Here is a 24,909-nt window from a genome sequence, read left to right as displayed (position 1 = left end):
CATAAAACTTGGTGAATTGACTTTTTGAACAGGATTCTGTGATAACCGTGATCATTTTGGTCACTAATCATGAAATGAAATGTTCTCACCTGAGAAGCCTGTTAAAGAAGAATAGGCAATCCAGGAAATAACTGGACTAACAGAGGCCAGAGATCGCTAACTATGGCTATTCAAAACACTTTTCAAGACAATAAATACACGATTGAGGCGATGAATGCATGTATTGACTGAATTTGCGTCTGAATAGCGCTGGCTCCGTGGGCGTGGCCGCATTAGCGGATAATGAGCTGAATCATGGACTTCTGACATGGCTCTCTTTTCATACAGATTACATAAACACAGAAGGTTTGTTTTCGATTTGACTTACACATTTTAAAACTTGACATTTCAACGTTTTTTCAGACATAAGTATAATTTTTTTATGATTAGTATTCACTAAGTTACAGTTCATTTTCTGAGAACTATCAGATTGGACTTCGTTCAGAGGGAGATGAGAGATCACGCATCATGTTAGTTTTCTTTATTTTTCAAAAAGCACAACATTTTGTTTTTACTCTGAGTGTACACAAATAAAAGAAGACATTCTATAGTTTCAATTGATATATATTACTTATGTCTCTATGACAAAATATGATGGAGTATTTTAAGTCTGTTTTGCTGCAATGTGAAAAAAAACCTGCAAAACGCGCCGGCGCGTTACCCGACTCCAGAGAGGTAATGTCTTATTATGCCGCTTTCATTTTCGCTCAGATCGTCCTCAGAATCAGTGAGCGCTTGTTCATAAGCATCCGGCTTGTCGAAGAAGTACTTCAAAACATTTTCGGTGTAACGGCCACGGTTCTTCATTGAATTTTGATATCAGCTAGAGCCGGCCAGAGCGCTGCATAATAAGTAGCCACGCTTCCCAGTATGGAAATACACACAGACAATGACACGCCCCTACTGCGTGCTAGAATCTCAGAAAAACAAGCCGATTTCGACCTCAAAATGTACGCTTTTAAATATACCAATACTGCTATCTCAAACACGGAAAGGCTTCTTCATGATCTCAACTAACAGATTCTGCAAAAAAACGAAAATCACCAATTTTGAAAAAAAATGCTTCTTTCTCATTTTGCTCGAGAGTTGTGCTGCCGACTTGTGTCCCTGGATTCCGTGACGGGTCACATATCAGCCTGGTAGCAGCAGACATAACAGAGTTTGTGAATCAAGAGGTAAGCCAAATATGAAAGGCATATGCAAAATTATTCTATGCCTCAACCAGACTATTTGTATACTATTTGTAGAGCCCAGTCAGTTTGCACTCTTTCTTAGCATTCATGGGAGTCTGGAAAGTTTTTTTTTAATGAACCATGGGTGATTTTAACTATATGTCCGGGATATCGCTTTTAGTTTACAAGCAGACTTCTTGTATCAAGGGAATAGTCTTCAGAGCCATGCCAAACATAAAAAGACCTTGCAATGAGAGTGCCAAATAGTGGAGGTGGAGACTTAACCAGGAAATGGTCCAATTAATTTGTTATCATACTCAAGCGTAATGTACTTCTGATACTTGAGGGTGCAAGACAACTTTGACCTCAGGTAGAGATATCCCTAACAACCTGGAGAAAGTTCATGCTTGAGTAGTCGCAGGTGACACAGATGAACAGACAAAGACAGAACACAACTGAATGGAACGGAACATAGGGTCTTAATTTTTAAAATAAATGTATTAAAAACAACAACAACAACAAAACACAACGCTAAGTGCTGACCTCCAGTTAAGCCAGTCACAGTTTGAAAATAGCAGAGCGTAATTTGATGATTACTGTATGATTACTGTATGCTTGCGCAGGGGATTGTGGGATTGATAGTGAAGTAGAGCAAGCAGAGAGTGTCATAAATGAAGTTCTCCACATAGTGCTCTGACATATAGTCCCAGCTCCTGGTCATTTCCTATCCTGTCCTGTCATTTTGCTTCCTGATTGCTCTCTGTACTGTTCTGTATGAATTAAGGCAAAATGCTCTAAATAAAAAGAAATTATTTAATTATCTTAGTGTACCAATATTTTCATGCCTTGACTGTGTATTTTGAAACCACAACTGACGTGACCAGAGTTGTGGTAGACGTTGCATTTTTTTTCTGGTGCTAAGTTGAGTATAAAAACAAACAAACAAAACAAAAACAAAAAAACAAACCTTTTTTTTGAATAGGTCTGTGCTTTGATCAGAGGAGTAAACTGTCTGAGGAACACTGTTCCCTCTTTTTCAGAGAAACATGGATAATCACCAAAAATCCTTCAACAAACACATCCCTTTCATAAAGAGGAAACATTTTTCAAATTAAACTTGTGATTAAACCGTGTCATTCATCGTTAATCCAGGATGGATGAAATGTTCAGCTACTGTAGAAGGGCAGTTAGCATTTAACTGCTTCTACCGTCTAAACTAATGTGATTGAGTTATGTATTAGTTTTGTAAATGTCTAATCACTGGATAAACTTAGATTCATGACTCTTGCATATAAGGATTTGTGTGTGTGTGTGTGTTTTAAAACAACAATTTTAGCAGGTTCACTGCAGTTAGTAGTACTGTTGCTGTATGCAACATTCATTGAATGAAAACAGTGAATCTGTTTGCTCTAGTCCAGAAAAAAAATATTTTATTGCTTCTGAAGACTTTGCCCCAGGGTGGAGGTGGTTAGTACAGATCCTCTGATAAGATACAACTTTAGGACAGAACGGGATGGGTCGCAGTGACACCAATTGTTTATTTAGAGCTGACACCTTTTTTTTCAACAGAGATTTTAACATATCTTTGTATAGCATGTGACTGTTGTTTGCAGAAGGCGGTATCCATCACTTTGGCTTTCTGTTACCTGTTAGAAGTTTTGTGCTTTCGTCACTCTTATTTGTTTTTACATTTTAGTGTGTGTGTGTGTGTGTGTGTATGTTATTGTAATGTATAACTTTACAAAGAAAGTATTTTAATAGATGTTTGTGTTTGCTTGAGTCTGTTTGGTCATTTTAGACATTCTTTCTTCAATGGAAAACTGCTTTAGAAGGAAACATTTTGAAAAATGTTCACTCTGCTCTTTCCTATGCAGTGTTAGACTGAGGCTGTCGATCTCCAAATATGACAGCATCAAAAGTAAAGTAGTCCATAAGATTTAGGCCTATGCACTACATGCAAATCTGCTGAAGACATATTATTTAGGAGCACACCGAAATGAACACATTTATTATAACTTCTCATTTTTTTTAATAACAACTTACAGTTTGTCATACAAAGCTATCACTAGACTTTGAATATTGTGCACAAGGCATATGGACTACTTTAATAGAGCTCAACGTCCTAAGCCCCCAGTCACTTTCATTGTATTAGAAAGAGTATTCTGCCTAAACTCTTATTTTGTGTTTCAGTGATGATACGGGTTTAGAATTACATGAGGGTGGGTAAATGATGAGAGAATTTTAATTTTTGGATGACTTATTCTTTTAATTGCTATTGTAATCATAATCATTCTCAAACACACCACATAAGAGAACATCTGGAGTTAATCATCATATGATAACTTGCCATAGATTTTGAATGTGTGATGCCATATTACAGATAAGCAGAATCAGAAAAGTACATCTCAATCGCTGTCTGCAGGAAATTAAACAGATTACCATGATTTGATGGAACATTGTTGTCGTCATTTCTTTCTTTTTTTTTTTTAATACAGACTATTATATTAAAACTAAAGTAATGATGTTTCTGTATGATAAGAACAAATTATTTTTTTCTGTGTAAAAGGTTGTTCAGAAGCTGCTATTTGTGTGTGCTTACATTTTGTGTTGTTTGTCCTGTCTGTGAATCTAGCATATTGCTTCAGTGAATGTCTCCCACAGGATGTCTCTCACAGGAATGAGAATTGTACACCACTTATTATTGTTGTTGTTGTAATATCTTATTATATGTAAGAATGAATATTCCCAGTTGATTGTTGTGACTAATGAGTGAGAAAAGGACAGTTGTCACATGTCTCTGTATGTTGTAAAGTGAGGTCTGCTTGTGTATCATATAATGTATACATGTACAAGTGATATAAATGTTTGTCAAAGGATGGTCTCCTGTGGAAATGCCACTGTCACATGTGTTGTGTTTAGTTTGTGACACTAAGGCGGATATTGCATTTTTCTGTTGTATTTTTTTTCTTCAGTATGACTGGATACAAATTTAAGTAATTAACATGTGTTTTCTTAGTTGATACAGAGCTGTCATGTGTGATTTAGAGGGATACCAAAATAATTACACTATATATTGAAAAATCTTGTCATCGGTCAAACTGATATTTGGCAATTAATCATACTGTCTGGTGGTAGGATTTTAAATAGCAAAATTTCACTTTTTTTTTTTTTTTTCATTCTGTCTTACTTGAGCAGTGGGCTGGAAGAAATATGGTGAAATGCTACATCTCAATACTCCCTTCAGTTCACACAATGAGTTACTGTCTGTGATAACTCTTAGTTGCTGATAGAACAGCATTTCAGTGTCAGTGCCCTGCAGTAAGCATCACATTTTCTGCTCTTCTGAGCAAAATTGTTCACGGCATCTCAACATGTTTTTAGGACTTCCACAGACTTTCCAACCAAACTCCAGAAGACACCATCAACTGAAACCGTAGTAGCTGATTTTCAAAATGTCCTCACACACATCAAATATGAACCAGCTCACGAGGGAAGAAATTCTCTCTTGAAAAGATAATGTCTCTCAGCCTTTGGGATGTGGTAAAGTTGCTTTAGAGCTTTTTATTAATAGAAATAATCTTTTAAACACAGACATACACTCTAAATTATTGCATGACACGGTTTGAATGAACTGCTTTATCTTTTCAGCTCCACAATGCAGCTATTGTAGTCAAGTCCAGTGGTTTTTATTGTCATTTCCCTCTTTGTGACAGGGGAAGAATATGAAACACAATGTCGCTACAGTGCACAAAAAGTGACTGTTAAGCCTAGCTAAATGTAAGTTTTCCAGGTTTTCTTGTAGATGTTTTGGGATGTGTCCAGGAAAATTATGATTTTAATAATACCAATGTGTAAGTGTAGATGACACTTAACATGACATTGGACTCTTGAAATGTGTAGTTTTACTTAGTTTCTGTGGTGTTTCTTATTCTTATATTGTTTGGCTATGCAGATGTTCTTTATAGCAGGATATCTACTTGTCATGATAGCAAAAGGAGGACAATAGGGTTTCCTGCCACATACACAAACATACTAGTGAAGTAGTTTGATTAGCACAGTTTTTTCAGCGAGTTGACATATAATTTAGGCTAGATTGAAACATGAAATCAGAGCATTTAGTTTACGTCTGTTATGAGCCCCTGCTCTTTCTCGTTTTTTCTTTTCTCTTTTTTTCTGAGCATGGTTGCCAATTGAATGGGGGCGGAGCCTGATTATTCCTTACGCCTGAGGCCTCTGCCTATTTAAGAGCTGCTGGTGGCACATCACCTTGGCCTACCTCAGGAAACCTGTTGTAGTTTGTGTTTCTTTTCTTTTTTTATATAGGATGGTGAGGTTTTTTTTTTTACATTTTTTTTTTTTTTAGTTATATTAGAATAGAGGGAAAGCATAGGTAAGTAAGCTGACCTGGAAGATTCTTTTGTGCTTGTTATTTTTTCTCTGGAGTTAGGAAAGTTTTAACTCTGAGTTGTAGTTTTGATTAGTTCGCTCACCAGTCGTGGGGTCCATTCTTCGTACATTGCTTAGTACATCTGAGATTATTTGACAGATGCCAGATCTACTAATCTTGATAACTGATCTCTGGCTAATTTGGTTCTTAATTTGGTTCTTAAAATTAATTAATCTGAGTAGGGATGTGCAACGATTAATCGCGATTAATCGTTTGCAAAATAAAAGTCTGTGTTTACGTAATATATGTGTGTGTTCTGTGTATAATAATTATGTATATATAAATATAGACACATACATGTATAAATCTAAGAAATATATGCATGTTTAAATAAATATATATATTTATATATATTTTATATTACATATAAATATAAATATTTTATATATAAATCTAAAATTTTTCTTAAATATATACATGTATGTGTCTGTATTTATATATACATAATTATTATACACCGAAAACACACATATATTACATAAAAACAGACTTTTATTTTGCAAACGATTAATCACGATTAATCGTTGCACATCCCTATGTCTGAGATTACTGTGCATTCTTGTGTTCCTCGAAAAGGTCATATTTATCAATACTCCAAACCACGATCAGCAATGCAGCAATTGGCTGGCATCAAGACGGCAACGTAGTGACATCATATAGCCTAATTAAAACAGACACCTGACGAAAAACTTGAATTTCTGGAGAGAAAACAGCCAAGCAACCAAAACGACATAAAAAATATAATAGATAAATGAAATGTGCATTTTTTTTTATTTTTTTTTTTTACAATTCCCAATTATTTAGGCTATATTCATGATTTCTAGTAGGCTATTTGTACAGGCTTTACATGTTTATTTCAATGTTGTAATTAGCAATTCATTTAATTTTACCCTTCAAGCAGATTTGTTACGTGTCACTATTAACAAATATAGTACTAAGTATTAATTAACTTGATTTTGACCCTTAAGAAACTTTATCTGCATCTCCTGCGCTGCATCAAGCCACTCCCATAATAGCTGTCGCGGTTCAAATTAATGCATGCCCGGCATAGACTGTACATCGTGTGTGAGACTTCAGTAAAATTATTAGGTAATTATTCCCTCACGAATAAATTTCTCAATGAGTAAAACTGGCTGTGTCTATATTATGATAGACTACAAAACATTATAATATTATTTGCAAATTTATTTTTAAATCATTATTATTGTCCCTGGTTCACATTAAGGGTATGCTTGTAAGAAAGCAGCAGTGGCTTGGACAGACTTTAAGCATCACCTCTGCTTAAAAAGATGCCATCTAATCCTGTTTACATGAAATAAGCCTGCTCCCGAGCAGGTTTAAGCTTACGGACGTGTTGCTATCACAGCAAGTCCAGGATGAGCGTTGAATAACCAAACAATCGAAGATCATGCCAAATCGTCATCAGTCAAATCCAGTTGAGTTAGCGACGTACAAAGAAAGAAATTTTACTGCCAAAAAATATATATATGTATATCTTTTCTTGCCCTGGCCATTCGAATTTGTTTGTAACTTTTTATGTTGGTCCCTAATCTGGGTTGTGACATAGATTGGGGGCTCGTCCGGAATAGATCTGAACTGCTTTTGTTTGAAATGCTACTTTTTTTTTTTTTTTTTTTGTAGCTTGCATTAACTAAATGCTTTTGATGCAATGCTGCTTTTGTTTCTGTAGCATGCTATAGTTAATTGTGTCTTTTTGGTAGCATGATTGGTGTTTAATTGTCTTTTTTTATAGCATGCTCTGTGTTTGATGCATTGCTATTTTTGTATTTTGTAGCTTTTTTTATTTATTTGTTTTTGGCTGTATTTGGCAGTTTTATTGGTGTTTTTTTTCCCGTAATGCTTTAGAGTAGAATATTTTGTTTAAAATTTAAATGGGATTGATATGTTTTGTCTCTGTGTCTTTTTTTATATTCTGAAAATGAATTTTGTCAAGGTTTTCAAAGTGCACCATTTTTTTAATATATATATATATATATATATATATATATATATATATATATATATATATATATATATATATATATATATATATATATATATATATGACTATAAAGATATAGTAAAAATGATCTAAAACCATCAAATCTTTCATTTTGATAAATGGGGGCTGAATAAGGGTTATAAACAAGACACTGTAATTTAGTGTTGCTTCCACAATTAGTTTCCAAACGTCATGAGTAGAGTTGTCAAAAGTACAGACTTCGGTTCCAAATCAGACATATACAATGAACCGTGAATACAGTGGCCAATCAGAGGTTTTTGCAAATCTGCTTAAGCGTCACATTGTTAAAATTTCAGTACCGTTTGGTACCGAAGTCGGTACATTTGACAACTCCTAGTCCTGATTGTGTTCAACCATTTAGGTGTTCGCTTTACTTTTTCTGAAAAAAAAAAAAAGCACTTTAATTTTCCTGAGTGGAACCTAAAGTTATTACCAAAGTCTGAGCTTTATTTAAAGTACGCCTGTAGTCAATCATTTTATCCATTAAAACTCATCTTTGATCACCAAAATGACAAAATTCTTCATGCCTTAAAATAGATGTAACTCATTCAATGTACACCCTTGCCTCATTTAATATACGTGAATCAATAAATATGCAAATTAGCCCCGCCTCACAAAATGCGGCATCATACACCCGCCATATTGCTAAATCTACCTGATTTTTCATATCAACAGAAAAATATACCAGGATAACCTGGCTTCTCTCGGGATTCTCCTGCTAGTTCGCTGTTAATGATACAGGTATGCTAAAGCCTGCCAGCACGTTGATGTGATTGGTTACAAGGTAGTTTGTGACATCACAAACACCAGCGATTTCAAACTGCAGGTTTGAAACTGTATTTTTTTAACTTTAGTTTTAAGGAGAAAATACTCAGCAATGGTGTTGACATATGAATTTGCACATGGTTTGTCTTAAAGCATATTAAAAACACCACATGTGAACATAAAAACAACATTAAAAACTTGATTTTCACCACAGGGGCACAGACTTCTGTAGTTATGAAAGATTTAGTTGTTTTGACTGTTGAAATTGTCAGAGTAAAGATGTTAGAAATGTTCTATTTTTAAGTTTTTAAAGCTAAATTGTGGTGTTTTTTTTTTTTTTTTTGTTAAAACATTGTGCATCATTAAAAAAAATTCTTATCACTTGATTAGTGTTGTCAAAAGTACCGGTACTTCGGTACCAAGTCCGTTCTGAAATTTTGAAAATGTGACGATACCAGCATTTCTGTAGTACGGGGAGTACTGAGTATCCGGGTATATTCGGTACCCATTGATTGGGCTTTGCCAGTATTTTACATGAATATGACACGAGTGAAGCACAAATCTTTGTTTACAGAAGAAATAGGCTAATAGGTTAGCAATAAAATGTGACATTGCAGCCATGGAAACATTTTGTTTCATGCCGAATGAGAGAGGAAGGCTACGTGAGTCCATACATTTAAGCTTTGTTGGCTTTGTATTCTGTTTTGTGAATCGTGATCTGGTCACCCGATTAGCAGAGAAATGAACAATATTCCATTAGTTATTCCACTGAACATGGAGTCTTTGTTTCTTTTCCCAATTCACTCACGCAAGGGATTATAAATGTTTCTTCCTTTGGTTTGCTTTTAATTAGGCCTATTATAATCACATTCTTTACTGTGGTAAAGTAGAAAAAACACTGTAGGACAGAAACCTTTTTGCTTGCATGTCAATATCTGTTTAACACAGTTTGTGCTTGTTAATAGACTTTATAAGGCGCGTCAAGTTTATTTGTATAGCATTTTTCACATTCTCTGGCAGTGCAAAAACAAACATAGTCTGAATGTCTGAAGATAAAACTCGCTCTTCAGACCTTTTTATAATAAGTGTCAGTTGCTTGTAACATCAGGAGATAACATGAAGATATTAATAAAGATAATAGATTTTCCAGAAACATTTTTATGGTATAAGTACCGACTACTGGAATTTTGGTACCGTGACAACACTACGCTTGATTAATTGTCAACTTATCAAAATACTATATAATCTATATTGTAAGTTCTACTTAAATTGTTACTTAAGTATATTAGGTCTTGTGCACATTTCAAGAACAAATAGGATCATATTGACATCTTATTTATTTGGCTCCTCTTTGTTCATTTTGGCCCCTCCGTGGCTCCTCATTTAAACCTTTCTACTGTTGCCACTGCTTGAATGGAGCATTAGTGTGTGTGTGTGTGTGTGTGTGTGTGTGAGTGAGTGAGTCATTGAGTGTGTGTTGATAAATGGTGTCAGGCGTGTTAATCTCTCCTGTTAAGATTACACAGCTGAACGGATTTGAGGAGTGCCAGAGCTCACATTCTAGCTTTACACTGCAGCTACCGGAGCACAGGAAAGGCTATGCAACTCCAAGAACAATCATACACTTGCTCTTCAGTTATCCTCCAGCTTAGTTCCAATAGTACTTACATTAATAACTGCTGAGAGAGAGAGAAAAAAGACACAGGCAAAAGTGTACTTAAAAAACAAACAAACATGTCAATGTGATTAAAGTTAGTGTTAGAGATACTGGCAGATGTGTGTGGATTAACACATACAATTAGTTAGTTTAAGAGTGTTCATTTTTGGTGACATTCATTATAACATTTTGCTAAATTATTGACAGAGTGTTTTGCAGTGTTTCAAAATGTTTGCAGTGTTTAAAAGTGTTTAAAATGTTTTTTTTTTTTTTTTTTTTTTAATTTGTCATCAAAAATTTGTTTTCAAATGTTCGCAACATCTAAGCCTTTTCCCCCTGATGACAGTGGATTATGATAATATATAAATATTTAGTAATATTTACAATAATAATAATAATAATAATAATAAATTAATTAGTTAACCAGTTAGTTAAATGTAAAATAATTTTTTGTTTTACCAGTTGTTCTCATTTATGCAATATAGAGTAGAACCTGAAAAGGGTCCCGAAGATCCCAGCATTCATGTACATTTAATTCATGTAGTTGTAATTCACAAGTTAATGAACTACAAGGATTATGCTAGTTGTGAATACTTGTTGCCCTATTTACCACTAATTAGAATTAATTAACAAACATTTAAAGATATATATATATATATATATATATATATATATATATATATATATATATATATATATATATATATATATATATATATATATTTTTTTTTTTTTTTTTTTTAATGTTAAACGACCAACAAAATAAAAAAAGAATAAACTTCAGTCTGATTCACCATTTTGAATAGTAGCCTAGTTAATGTTATAATTTATGTGATTCATGTAATAATTAGTAGTAGCCTAACTGTCAATGTGAGGGGTCAATAAACAATAGCGAAGCCGTTTTCATCATATATTAGGCATATGATTAATAATAAATGCAAATATTGCTAATTAATTTAATAAACTTAGTTAACTTTAATTAACTTCTCTAAGAAAATGATTCATAAAACATAAATATCAGTTGACCCTATGTTTACTTTCTACATTGCTACAGATGAGAATGAAAAGACTATTGGTCAACACTCAGCTTTAAGAGGGGAAGAGACAAAGATAAGGAGACTGAGAGGGAAAAAAAAAAGAGAAAGTGAAAGAGAAAACCAACCAGATTTAATGTTATGGTATTAGCAGATATTATTATTATACCTAGATGTTGCACACACACAGAAGAGGCATTGTTTTCTGGTGGCACATACAGTATTTTATTTCTGTCACACACTACAAAATCAACAAATACTATAAGAAATTTGTTTTTGTTTCAATGTGTTGAAATGGCTGGCGGTGTGACATGACATGAGAACATTGTATTCTACCAAATAAAAACTAACTTACATTAGCATAACAGTAAACATATAACAATGATCAATGAACATTCTCAAAATGTATACAAGCACTTTAAGTAACTATTTAACTCTGGATGACAGAATGTTATATAGACCACAAATGCCTTAAAGGTGCTAAAGAGGATGTTTTGCTTTATACATTTTTGCAATATTACTTAAAACTGTCTTTACTAACTGATAAAAGACTATTTATTAGGTGCACTGAAAGAAATAATATACATCATCTGTGCACGAGGTAGGGCCTTAAAAACATCAGCCAATCGTTTACGCGATCATCGCATAAACGATTGGCCCTCTGGCTTGTCAATCACTGCCATTACGTTCCTTGTGAGAGACGTGCGCAGATTGGCCCTCTGGCTTGTCAATCACTGCCATGACGTTCCTTGTGAGAGACGAATGTGGCTGCGCGCTCCAGTAACTTTCCACACTCCACAGGCGCCGCATGCAATGTTTTTGTCAGGAGACAGGAGTAACAACTGCAGATTATGAGTTACATGCGGTGAGTCCGACATAATGAATCCACTAACACGACACAGCGAATGCCGGTGGTAAACACTCGTGTTCCGATACTCGTGCACAAGTTTTGGGAGGCGTTCCCTCGAAATTCTTACGCATGCGCTCATTTCAAAAACTCAGTAACAGTCTTTGGTTTCTCAGTCGACGAAAAGATCCTCTTTAGCACCTTTAATAAACAAATGTTACTCAACTCTCTTTACAAACAGCATTGAGCGCATTGTAATTACAATCTTTGACAATATTAAGCATTCTTTCACGTCGCAATCCCTCACGCAGCATCCTCCGGCAGCCACGGGTGCGCCAATGTGGTTATTTTTATTGATTTAAACTACAAGTACGTCAAACAGACACATCGAATTCACGTCTTTTGACTTTTGACACTTTTGACATTGTCTGGCCATCTCGCTCATTGACAGCAAACTGATTCTTCCATTCTTCTTACCTTCGATGCTGATGATGCGATCATTGATGTGTCTCATTTAGTTTTTCTCCTCTAACATCAAATTTGTCCATTTTGATCCCTAAATTTACAAAAATAATGGCTACTATTGGAATTCTGCCAAAGCTCGCCCTTGTAAGTGTTCGTTAAAGGTGTTATAGAGGATGTTTTTGACGACTGAGAAACCAAAGACTGTTAGTGAGTTTTTGAAATGAGCGCATGCGTAAGAACAACCCCCCTCCTTCACAGCTCATTTCGAGGGAACGCCTCCCAAAACTCATGCACGAGTATTGGAACACAAGTGTTTGTTTACCACCGGCATTCGCTGTGTCGTGTTAGTGGATTCATTATGTCGGACTCACCGCAGGTAATCATAATCTGCAGTTGTTACTCCTGACAAAAACATTGCATGCGGCGCCTGTGGAAAGTTACTGGAGTGCGCACGTCTCTCACAAGGAACGTAATGGCAGTGACTGACAAGCCAGAGGGCCAATGGACACATGGAATAAATTAAACATTTATCACCACCTTTTTAATTTCTTATTTAGAGTATAATTTCATAAAAAATATAACATTTCCATATTTAAAAAAAAAAGATATATATATATATATATATATATATATATATATGAGGACCATGAGGTTGAGTAAATGATGACTGAATTTTCAGTTTTTTGGGTGAAAAAAAATAAAAATCTATATATATATATAATATATTTCACCCAAAAAATGAAAATTCAGTCATCATTTACTCAACCTCATGATCCAAACATTTGTGTAATAAATTCTATGTTGAATCAAATAAAATATTGTAATGTATTTTAATGTAATGTAATATTGTAAAATATTTTGTAATGTTTATTTGATGATTTACACAATAATGACTTCAAATAATCTTTTGGGGGTAATTTCTCAGCCAAATTTGATGTGCGAGTAATTGCGATTTAATTAGATTAGATTTATTAATCGCCACATCATGTAATTAATTATATAAACATTTTTATAATCGAATCTGTGCTCCAGACTAAGTTCTACAGAAGGTAGCGCCAGCACCTGATTTGGTGGCGCTGGTTTTTTTAATCATAAATGTAATTTAATCAAATTGCTATTGTTTTGCATTAATAAGTGCAGTTACTAATAATGTTTATTTATTGGAAATTTGACAGTAAAGCACTGAGCTTGAATTGAGATGCAGATAAAAACTTATTAACAGTAACATGCAAAAGCATTTTTATAGGGAAAAATGTAAATATTTTACTTTTATTAAATGTACCATACTGAACTGACCAACAGCAAGAGCGCTCCTTACTTGCTTTCTGTGTAATTCAGTCACAATTCAAAGAAGTTTTTGTTTTTCATGAGACTTTTCCTACTTTTCCATATATTAGGGAGTCGATTAGTGTTTCTCTGCCGCCATCTAGTGGTACTTTCATGTCTTTAAAAAAAAGATTTTGTTTGCCTAGACATGTTAGTTTTCCTTCATCTTTAAACTTTGTTTTACAAATCATCACATTAAAAATAACATTAAAGTTGGATAATATTTAGAGATTTAATTCAGATGTATAAAATTGGACCAAAAGAAAACTATAGCACAAATGGGGAACAGACTGTTGAAGCTAGAACATTTTTGATTCATGCCACAATTATAGGGCCACCTACTGTCTAATGGACACCACATTTTATATGGCTCCTCTGAATTACATTGTAGAGACAAGCAAGTTGTGTAAAAACTAATCAGGAGTTAAAGACTTTGAGTAAACTATTCCACTGCCATAACTATTAAAGGTCGTGGTAATCATTGACTTTCTATATAAAGTCCAAAGAATCTGCCTACTTAGTTGCATACATTGTGTAATGTTTTTGATCATTGTGGGTGTGTGTGTGCAGTGCAATTTTTAAGTGTGTGTGTGAAAAACTATAAAATATTTGTTTTGGCAAATATTAAAATCACAAAATACTGTGAAACAGATTTTCTGTGAAAGCTAGTCCCGTCAAAATAGAGCTATAGTCGATCCCCTAATCCTTGTTCATCAAGAGCATTTAAGACAATTCTGAAAGAGGGCTTTAAGTAAAGATTGGTAAATGGCCACTCATAAATATATATTTGTCAAGTATTTTTTATGCATAAGGGTTTCATCATCCCATTTCTGTATTCATCACTTACGTCTGATTGTTTTTGCACTTAGACACATGCAGATTCTGTTTATACAGTGGGCCAGTGAGACAGATCCAGTGAGCAGCCCACACAACAGGAAACTATTGAATATGCAAAACTGTTGAATATGCGTTAAAGTGTTGTTTCATTATTGCTATCATGATGTGAAGGGGAGCGGGACATTTATTTTTGTTCTGATGTGAATCTGGACCAGATCTGATTTGAAATCTGACTTTTTTTGACTGCCATAAACATTTTTGTAAAGCTTAGTTTTTAGATTGTCTTATGTTTCCCCGACAGCAGGGCCTGTACTCTCCTCACTGTTTTGATGTGATCCCAAAATCTGACATCCACCCATACATTCTCCAAGCTGCTTGTCTTATGTAGGGTCGTGTGGATGCGGAACCTGTCCCCGTGTCTTGGGCCAAAGGCAGGGAAACACCCTGGACAGATGGCAAGGCCATCACAGGGCTAACACAGACATACACACATTCACACTCACACCTACAGGCAATTTTAGCTCTCCAATTCGCCTGACCTGCATGTCCTTATGGGGGAAACTGTACTGTGAGGTGACAGTACTTACCACTGAGCAACTGTGTCATCAGATATGTTACTGCAGAAGTGTTTGTGTCCCTTATGTTTGCCTTTAAAGAATTCATTTTCATACCGATGTATACATGCTGTTTAATTTTTTTCTCTCTGTCAGCTCTTAACAGCTTATTAGGAATATGAAATTTATAGAAAATTGATTTACTTTATTATAATTCTTTCTTAAACAAATGCTTTGATCCATGGATATTATGGAATGTGCTAGGAAGAGAAATAGCCCATCATTCTACCTAACCGATACATCAATACCTTACTGACTAGCCGTAATTATCACCAAGTCGTACGTCAGGGTAGACATTTCACAGAAGATGCTCTTTGGTCAGGAGAACTGTGGATAAATGAGGCAGCCCTTACGGAATAAAAATATATGGGAATATACTGCAAAATATAATGCAATATATTACATAATACATTTCCATATATGGGAAACTAGTGCAATATACTGCAATATATGCATTGACCATGTATGGCTATATATTGATACATATAAAATATTTATAAATAAAGACAAAAATAGCATTACATTCATACAGTTTTATCCTTTATTGTGTACATATATTGCACATACATGTTCCCATATAAATGTGAATGTATTGTACACACATATGCACATTCATGGAATGAGTTACAATCAGTTACAACAGACTTCTGGTTCCCAGCATGCTTTGCTTCTGACTGTTAAAGGAGAGTAAATGTTAAAATTAAGTGCTATTTCATGTGTTTTGCTCAATATTGATATGGGGGAGATCTGTTAGTGTTTAATGTTCTATTATATTGGAATTGAAAAGGTTTTCTGGTATGTGTGTGTTTTTGGGGTCACCGTTGTGCTGAAGAGTAGAGCCTGTGGTTAGGTTTATGATTGGCTGAACACCATTAAGACTATAATAACTTTATTTAAAAAGTAACGGCTGTGCGTGCTATAGCACAGTGATAGTCTCTTTGGTAGAAACTTTAGTACATGCAGGTGTGCTTTTGTTAACTAACTTGAAAATATGAAACATTTAAAATGTAAATAATTATAAAATATAAGAAATGTGTTACATAATATATTTTACCATATATGTATTTATACTGCATGAGTAAATATATCTGCAATATATTATGCATGCAGTACCATATCTAATCACATAAAAATCTATATTTTATGAAGTATATTACCTTATGTGTTATTCAGTATATTATAATATATTTATGCAAAATATTTTTCTGTATATTTTCAAATATACTGTTAAATCATGTAATATATTGATCATTCATATATAGGGAAATATATTTTCTTTCCATAAGTGAATGGATCAGTGTCAAACATCATACAACTCAGTGTAATCTGCAAAAGATTACGAGTAAGGGCCTGTTCACACCAACACGAAAGTTCAGCATTGAAATTCGGTCTGATTCAAAAGTTGTCTTGTTGCTTAATGGGACAGTATACGTTACACTTTGTGGGAGTATGCTGACTTTAGCTAACTGATGTTATAGTGCCATATACAGTAGTGGCCAAAAATGATGTCCAGCCTAGGAAGATTGACATATTCACCCTTTATTTAAATATTAATAAAAATTGGTTAAAGTTTTTGTAAGCATATTGTGTAGCTTTGCTTAGAGTTATTGTTTTATTTTGTGATAATGCAATGAAACATGCCAAATTGTACAGACAAAATGTTTGGCCAGGCTGTCATACAAACATATTATGAACACATGCAAAAAACAAGAGATAACTAATGAAATATTAATAACTAATTATGTTGTAGTCAATGTATGCTTTTTCCTGTGAGCTTTTTATTTTTTCTATCCGATTTTTGCATATAAAATAAAACCTGTAGCTGTAGTTTGCCTTTTTTGCCAAATTATTTTGTCAGATAAATACCATAACAAAGTTCAGTGTTTTGTCCTTCCCTCATATTTAATATAATTAAAAAAATATAAAATATTTTCCTCATATTATGATCGTTTAATTGAACTTGTAGGGTCATTAAAAACAAACATCTCCTCTGGACATCACTTTTGGCCACTATACTATAGTTGTCACAGTAGTATTGCAATTTCTGCAGAGTTGCCATAGTTCAGTTGTACCTTCAGAGTTGCTGTAATTCAGACTCACTCTGGAAATTTTCAAAAAGCTGCAATCCTTATAGTGAGCCTGTTTTTAATTTAAGCTAACAATATATTAATTTAAACAATGTATTAATTTAAGGCAGAAACAATGAGCTCATTGAATTAATGAATACATGTTAACAATGATCAGGATATATAGCAAAATTTGGAATGGTGCATGTTGATTCAGAGTTTGCATCATCTGAAGTCCTCGCAGGGGTTAGGCTCATCTCTTCACAAGTATTGAGGCGCCTGAAGTCTTCATAAAAATCTGGATCCAAACTGGAGATGATGTAATCTCTAGTCACCTCAGGACAAGCATCCCAAGAAAAAAAAGCAAAGCAAATGGAGAATAATTAGTGTAGCTGCTGTTCATAACATTAAGCAGAGATAGTCATGTGCATTTGATCTGATAAAATTGGAGTACAAGGATATGAGATGCATTATGTGAATGCTTGGCAAAAGAGATGCGTCTTTAATCTAGATTTAAACTGTGAGAGTGAGTCTGAGCCCCGAATTATCAGGAAGGCTATTCCAGAGTTTAGGAGCCAAATGTGAAAAAGTTCTCCCTCCTTTAGTGGACTTAGATATCCTAGGTACTACTAGAAGCCCAGAGTTTTGTGATCTTAAAGAGTGTGATGGATTGTAGGGCAATAGAAGATTGGTTAAATACAAATACAAATACAAATAAAACTAAAAACGAATTGTAGTTTTATTATTGAGGATGCAGGACAACCAGCTAGTAATGCATTCCAAGTAATCTAGTCTAGAGGTCATGAATGCATGAACTAACTTTTCTGCATCAGAAACAGAAAATATGTTCCGTAGCTTAGCGATGTTTCTGAGGTGAAAAAAGGCTGTTTTTGTAACATATGAAATATGATTTTCAAAGGACAAGTTGCTGTCTAATATAACACCCAGGTCTTTAACTGTAAAAGATGAACTAACAGTACATTCTTCTAAGAGATTCTGTGTACAGGTTTTTGGTCCAATAAGTAATACCTCAGTATTATCTGAATTTAATAGAAGAAAATTGCTGGTCATTAGGGGTGTAACGATACGCTCAGGTCACGATACGGTACGTATCTCGATACAGAGTTCACGATACGATACGTATCACGATATTTTGAACAAAATGAAACTGAAATTCAAACAAGATTTATTCAAAAAACATGAACAAATTTCAATAATTTTCCTTGTTGTACATACAAGATCACATTTCAAGGTTTAATAAAAACCTTCTGTATTCAAATTAACAGTTGAATAGGGCTGTCTGTCACTGAAAAAAAATGTTAAATTTAACATGAACTTAGAATTATGAATAGGTGCTGTTCACATATCGCGTCTAAAAACGCGTGGAAGGCGCGGCCGCACCGCTTCTCCTTCTTTCCAAAGCGCTTGTGCTCCCGTGGCGTCGGTCGTTGCTATGCAACCATGAACTGAGCTCTCCAAGAGGATCAGGATGTTTCTGCAAAGGATAAATGATTTCTAGCCCTTGCATTAGTTTTACTACGAGATATATTGATGGAGATAAGATATAAAAACCACCATGTACAGCTATCAGCTGTTCGGCTGAGCTTTTGATGTTTTGTTACGGAAAGGCCATAGCTGATCGGTTGATTCTTGTCACACGACCTGCGGTGCGCTTGTGGCATTCTGAAAAGTTGAGAATTGCATGCGCGTCGCGACCGCGTTGATCCCATTATGAGCGCGCCTGCCGCGCGGCTACATTTGAAAAAAATAACTGACATGCATGCGGAAAAGACGCAATATGTGAACGGCCCCACAGAACTTCTTAAAGCAAAGCATCGCAAGCGTCTTTTGCTTTTCTGCGGTGAAAGAAAGCCACGACTTTTCTCAAGCGACCATGCAAGAGACTGACATGAGAAACGTTTAAACCTGCTTGCAAGATTCAATGTGTGCCCGAAACACTTACTGAACTAGAGAGCTGATTGAGACATACCATTTATATGCGGTGACAACCGGCTTCTCTCACTGCCACCTTGCAGAGTAGGTCACGTCGGCAGCTCAACCAAAAAGATTAAACTGCCGTCATATCGTAAAAGTATCGCCATCACTCTACGATGCATATCGTAACATGTTTGCATCGCGAAATATCGTACTACGATAAATCGTTACACCCCTACTGGTCATCCAATATTTTATATCTTTAACACACTGTTAACTTGGATAATTTAGAGATTTCATCTGGTCGTGATGAAATATATAACTGAGTATCATTGGCATAGCAGTGGAAACTAATTCCGTGTTTTCTTATAATATTACCAAGTGGGGGCATATATATTGAAAATAGCAAATTTACTGATGTTATCTTAGATTTTTCCCTGTTTAAATAAACAAAACGGTAACAGTCTGATAGGTACGATCTAATACACCTTAAGGCCTGTCCCTGAATAACAATGTAATATTGTAGTTTATCTAAGAGTATTTTATGATCTGTAGTAGAATAGACTCAATGATAAGTTTATTTAGTTCTTCCTGTCCTATAGTTGTAAAGCACTGCAATTGTTCTTTAGGTGCGGTATTTGAGGCTGTATCATGCTGTCAAAGTTTGTACATTCACAGTTGTATTTCTGATGCTTTTGGTTTTCTCAGTTTTGTTCAGGTGATGTCTTTTTATTTTTTAATTTAGTCACTGTACTAAACAAGAACCGTGCATTGTTTTGGTCATTTTCTATGAGTTTGCGGAGATGCTTGACCCAGGATGCTTTTTAGAGCCTTTTTATAATGAGAAGTGCTGCCTTTCCACGCAATTCTAAAGACCTTGAAACGAGTTTGTCTTCGTTTGTGCTCTAGATTACAATTTTCTCTCTTGATAGCTTGGGTAATACAGTTGTACCATAGTGCAGTCCTTTTCTCTCTGACCTTTTTTAATCTGATGGGTGCAACAGTTTCTAATGTATAGGGAAAATGGTGCCTATACTGCTAGTCATATCCTCAAGTTCATTTGTGTGTTTGGGTACAAAGATCAGCTGAGACAGATCAGGCAGGTTATTTGTGAATCCATCTATAGTTGTCGGGAGAATTGTTCTACCTAGTTGATAACATGGCACAATATGGCAAATATCAGCAGTATGCAGCATGCACAGTCCAAGGTAGTGATCAGTGACATCATCACTTTGAAGTAGAATATCTATATCGGTAGGATTGGTTCCATGCAATATAATTAAGTCTAGTGTATGATTAAAACGAGGAATGAGTCTAGTTTTGCTTGACCTCAAAGGAGTTTAGTAAGTCTGTAAACGCAGGCCCTAATGCATCATTTGCATTATCTACATGAATGTTAAAATCTCCAACAATCAGTGCTTTATTGACGTTGACCAATAGGTCTGAGAGAAAATCTGCAAAATCTTTTAGGAAATCAACATAGGGCCCTGGAGCTCTATAAACGGTAGCCAAAGCAAGAGATAGTAGGGACATTTTTCTCATATCTGAGAGTGTAACATTTAGCACAAGCATTTCAAACGAATTAAACCTGTTCTGTTTTCTGAGTAACATTAAGAATATCGGAGCTCCAACTCAAACAGCGCCAACGTATGTCAACATATGTTTTTACATACCCTGGTGCATCCTGTTTGCGCAGACATCATACGTCATCAGTGCTTTTCATGCTGTGCAGAGTACAGACAGATGTCAGTCACAGAGCACCGTAAACAAACAGCAGCCACCTTTTACAGTTCCTCCAAAACAACAAGCTTATGCTGCATTCAAGCCATAACTCAGACTCAGAATTAAGCGTTTCCAATGTCAGCAGTTTCAAAATTAATCTGCAGCAGTCACTTACATGCTCTCTCTAAATTACATTCATTATTAATGTAATGTTATGTGCTTTGATACACGAGGTAGTTTAATGCTGTCTCTTGTCACGCTTTGCAGAAGCAGCTGTGTGTGTGTGCCTTCATATGTTTTGGAGGAAGCGTGGCTTTGGAGATGCTCCGAAGGGAGGGTCGTATCTTATCTTATGATTTGAAAGCTAGCTTGTTATTGCTAGCCTCTCCAAAAATGCTCTATTGCACTATTTCACTGATTGTAATGGATTATTTTGTTACCACGTCACACCAATCGCGTATAGTGCAGACATGGTGTTAGAACTTTTGTCAAGAATCAGTTTTCCTGATCAGAATCAAACATACAGCAGCACCGTAGTCATAAAACAGGAAATGAGGGCTCCTGCACACCCTCATGACTGTGTGTCCAGATTAGTACATCTCTTAAAATATCAGATATGATCAGTTTTCTGCTCAATAGCACAGGGACAGCTGTTGAATTGTGGAAACTGCATCATCATGAAAGTTTATTTTTTCTACAAACTCTGATTTTAATGTCACATTTATATACTGTCGAGCAAGCAGAGGTAAATAACCACACTGTCAGCTCTGTCTCGTATAAAGGTGACAATAAATCGGTTTGCCTTAAATGGTCCTGTCTCTCATATGTAGCTTTGGAAAGTCTGATTCATTCTAGTGAATCGCTTTGTTCAGAAGGTTCTTAATAAACAGATTCACCGACCACCCACTTGGAGATTTCTGACCTTGCCCCTGTTGTATTTAATCCGGGTGTGTCTCATACGTCCTGAAAAGTGAAGCTGCGGGCTCTTTGATCACCCCCTGGTGGCTGTATGCAGTACAGGTCATAAACCCCGCCCTCTCCATGCAAACGAATGGGACTTGAGTCAAAATAAAAGAATTTTAAATTGTGTATAATTTATATATTTAAAATACATCAATTACGATATGTAATTTTGACCTATCCCAATGCATTGTAGTTATCACTAGTAATTTATTTGAAAACGAACAATGTACATTAATAAACATTCAAATAAATGTAAATTCCTCTTTGCCAGATGTAATTAAGCCAAATGAAAAAAGGAAGGAGGAAAAGAAAAATATAATAAACAATAGATAATAAAACAAATAGGTGATCTGATCTTGATGATGCAGACTTCTGGGCGGAAGTTTGATACCGCGACTCCACCTCCGGGCTCCACTGCGCATGCCCAGGCTCTAAACTGACGTTTTTGCGTAACACGTCAACGCCTGTCATTGAATGTTTTACGTTCAGTTCATTACAATGGAAGGAAGCGGCGTCGCGTCTTCCATCTTTTTTTACAGGCTATGATTTAATCATCCTATTGCTTATAATTAGTAGTGCTGTCAATTGTTTTAAAAAATAAATTAACTAAAATTAACGATTAATCACGATTAAAAACATTGAAGTTATTTTTATATTGTAATAACTTCACAGTTACTCTCCAAATTAATGTAGAAACAATTTTAAGACAGTATATTTTAAATGTTTTGTTTAATGGCATTTTTTATGAATGAAGGCCAGTATCACTGATACTAATAGGCTACTGGTACTGGTCACTATGAAATTGATAACCTTATTGATAATAATAATAATATATATATATATATATATATATATATATATATATATATATATATATATATATATATATATTAGGCCATTATAATAAATGTCATATTTACCTGTGGCCTTCCTATCTGTTTAACAGGTAGGAAATATATAGAAGAATTTTTAATTTATGTAGTGAAGGCTGTAAAATGTTTGATAACTTTATTAAGTTATCAAACATTTTACAGCCTTCACTTCATAAATTAAATATTAAATATTAAATATTAAATAATCATTATTAAAACTACAATTTTCTCTGTCACCTTTGTTCTTTGATTAACATTAATGACAGACATCACAGCAACTGGTTTATTAGGCTGCTGTGACTTTAAGTTCTACCGCTGCTGAACATGATGCAAATCTGATGTGCATCTCATTTTCTCACAACTCTTTAAGTTCATTTAAGATGTTATTTAATTAATTTAAGACTGCTTTTATGAGGATACTTGACAAAACTGGCATTTTGGCATTATTCTGTGTGTTATTGTTTGTTCAAGCTTGACAGTGAACTCGATACTGGCGCCAGTCTTTCTGTGCGCAGGATTCGTGAGTGTGTCACACAGACACGCCATTCACAGACAGCATGTTCTCGTTTGTCTTGTGGCGCTTGAATGGTTTAAAAGCATTTGTGTGAATAAGAGCGTGATCATATAATGTAACGCTAGATGCTGTGTTAATTGTGTTAAATATTTTTAATTCATTTGTTTAATTCGCTAAAAATATTTAACACAATTAACACAGCATCTGTTTTTTTTCGTCATATTTTCATGGCTAGCGTTACATTATATAATCACACTCTTATTCACACAATTTTGACAGCACTGGTAATTAGTAATAATACTGTTTACTTGTTTTTTAATAAGCTTAAACTTACTAGTACTTGCATTAGATTTTACTGTTATATAAAACTGTTATCAAGAATCTCCATTAAACATCTGGTATAATATCAACCTTATTTCTAGCAAAAATATTTATATTGTAATATTATCATGAAGTATGGACAAAGAGTACAAAATACACAATATTTATTAATAAGCAAACCAAAACACATAGGAGATCGCTGGAGAGTCAAGAACAATAATTATAACCACACAGAAAATAAAGACGAGAACCAACAAGGAGTAATTGAAACACAGAGCTATATATACAGGGCACAAACAAAGGCAACTAAACTAGACACAGGTAAGACTAATTAGTAGCTAAGGCAAATAACCAGGTTAATCAAGAACTAAACTGAAAGGAAACACAACAGAATGACAACTAAATTAAACATAACAAATATCATTATCATGAAATACATTACTCTCAGACCCTCACATACTGTATCACAAGTCATATATTCCTAAAAAAGTTGACCTACAGTAACATGACAACTTAAATACTTGTGTTCATCTAATGAGTAACAGGCAGTCTGTTGAATTTAAAAGGTAACTAAAGATTGTTAAACATATTACCCTGAAAGCAAATATATTAAATACTACAGTTGCAATGAAATGCAAAATATACTTCTACTTTAATGCTCATATACTTTAACACAAATCTTAAACACAGTGATGATCAACAAATTCAGTAAAAACAGGAACTCTGAACCAGATGACGGCTAAATAACAGACAACAACAGCAGCATATATTAAACCAGTAAAAAAGAAAACAATGATTTTTTTTTTTTTTTAATAATACACACGTAATGGTTCAAGCTGAAATGCATGATGGGAGCTTGCATAGCATTGTGCGATATACAATTATTTGTTCCGATAACTTAGTTTGGAAAGCTGGGACAACATTTGTTTTGAACAAATACTTGAAGGTCAACAAAACTACGTTTAGAGTATTTTTGTTCAGTTCACACAAAATGATAAACTGTCTCCTCCTCCTACTAAAAAAAAAGTTTGTATTTTTACAGTTCACCTTTAGGTTATATGCATTTAGTTTTTCTTACTTATTGGATGTTGTGAATACAAGTAAAAATCTAACTGGTCACTGCTCCAGTAGAAAAATCCTTTGCATAGAACCCTGCATTTTGCCATTTTTTTTGACAATAATTCATAAATGTTGTTAAGTTGTATCATTAAGCTTGCACTAATTATTGATATTTGTAAAAAAAAAAAAAAAAACTGTACCTTTTTTACCTTGAAAAAACTTGTTGACAGT

At 34.5% G+C, this 24,909-nt stretch overlaps 1 protein-coding gene across 2 annotated transcripts in view; it reads left to right on the top strand.

Moving 5' to 3' along the window:
* Nucleotides 1–24,909, top strand: part of prkcaa (protein kinase C, alpha, a) — a 167,526-nt gene that overhangs the window by 32,948 nt on the left and 109,669 nt on the right. The window lies entirely within an intron of this gene.

This window comes from Megalobrama amblycephala, linkage group LG8, assembly GCF_018812025.1.
Source record: "Megalobrama amblycephala isolate DHTTF-2021 linkage group LG8, ASM1881202v1, whole genome shotgun sequence".
NCBI lineage: Eukaryota > Metazoa > Chordata > Actinopteri > Cypriniformes > Xenocyprididae > Megalobrama > Megalobrama amblycephala.
This window is presented reverse-complemented; position numbering and strand designations above follow the sequence as displayed.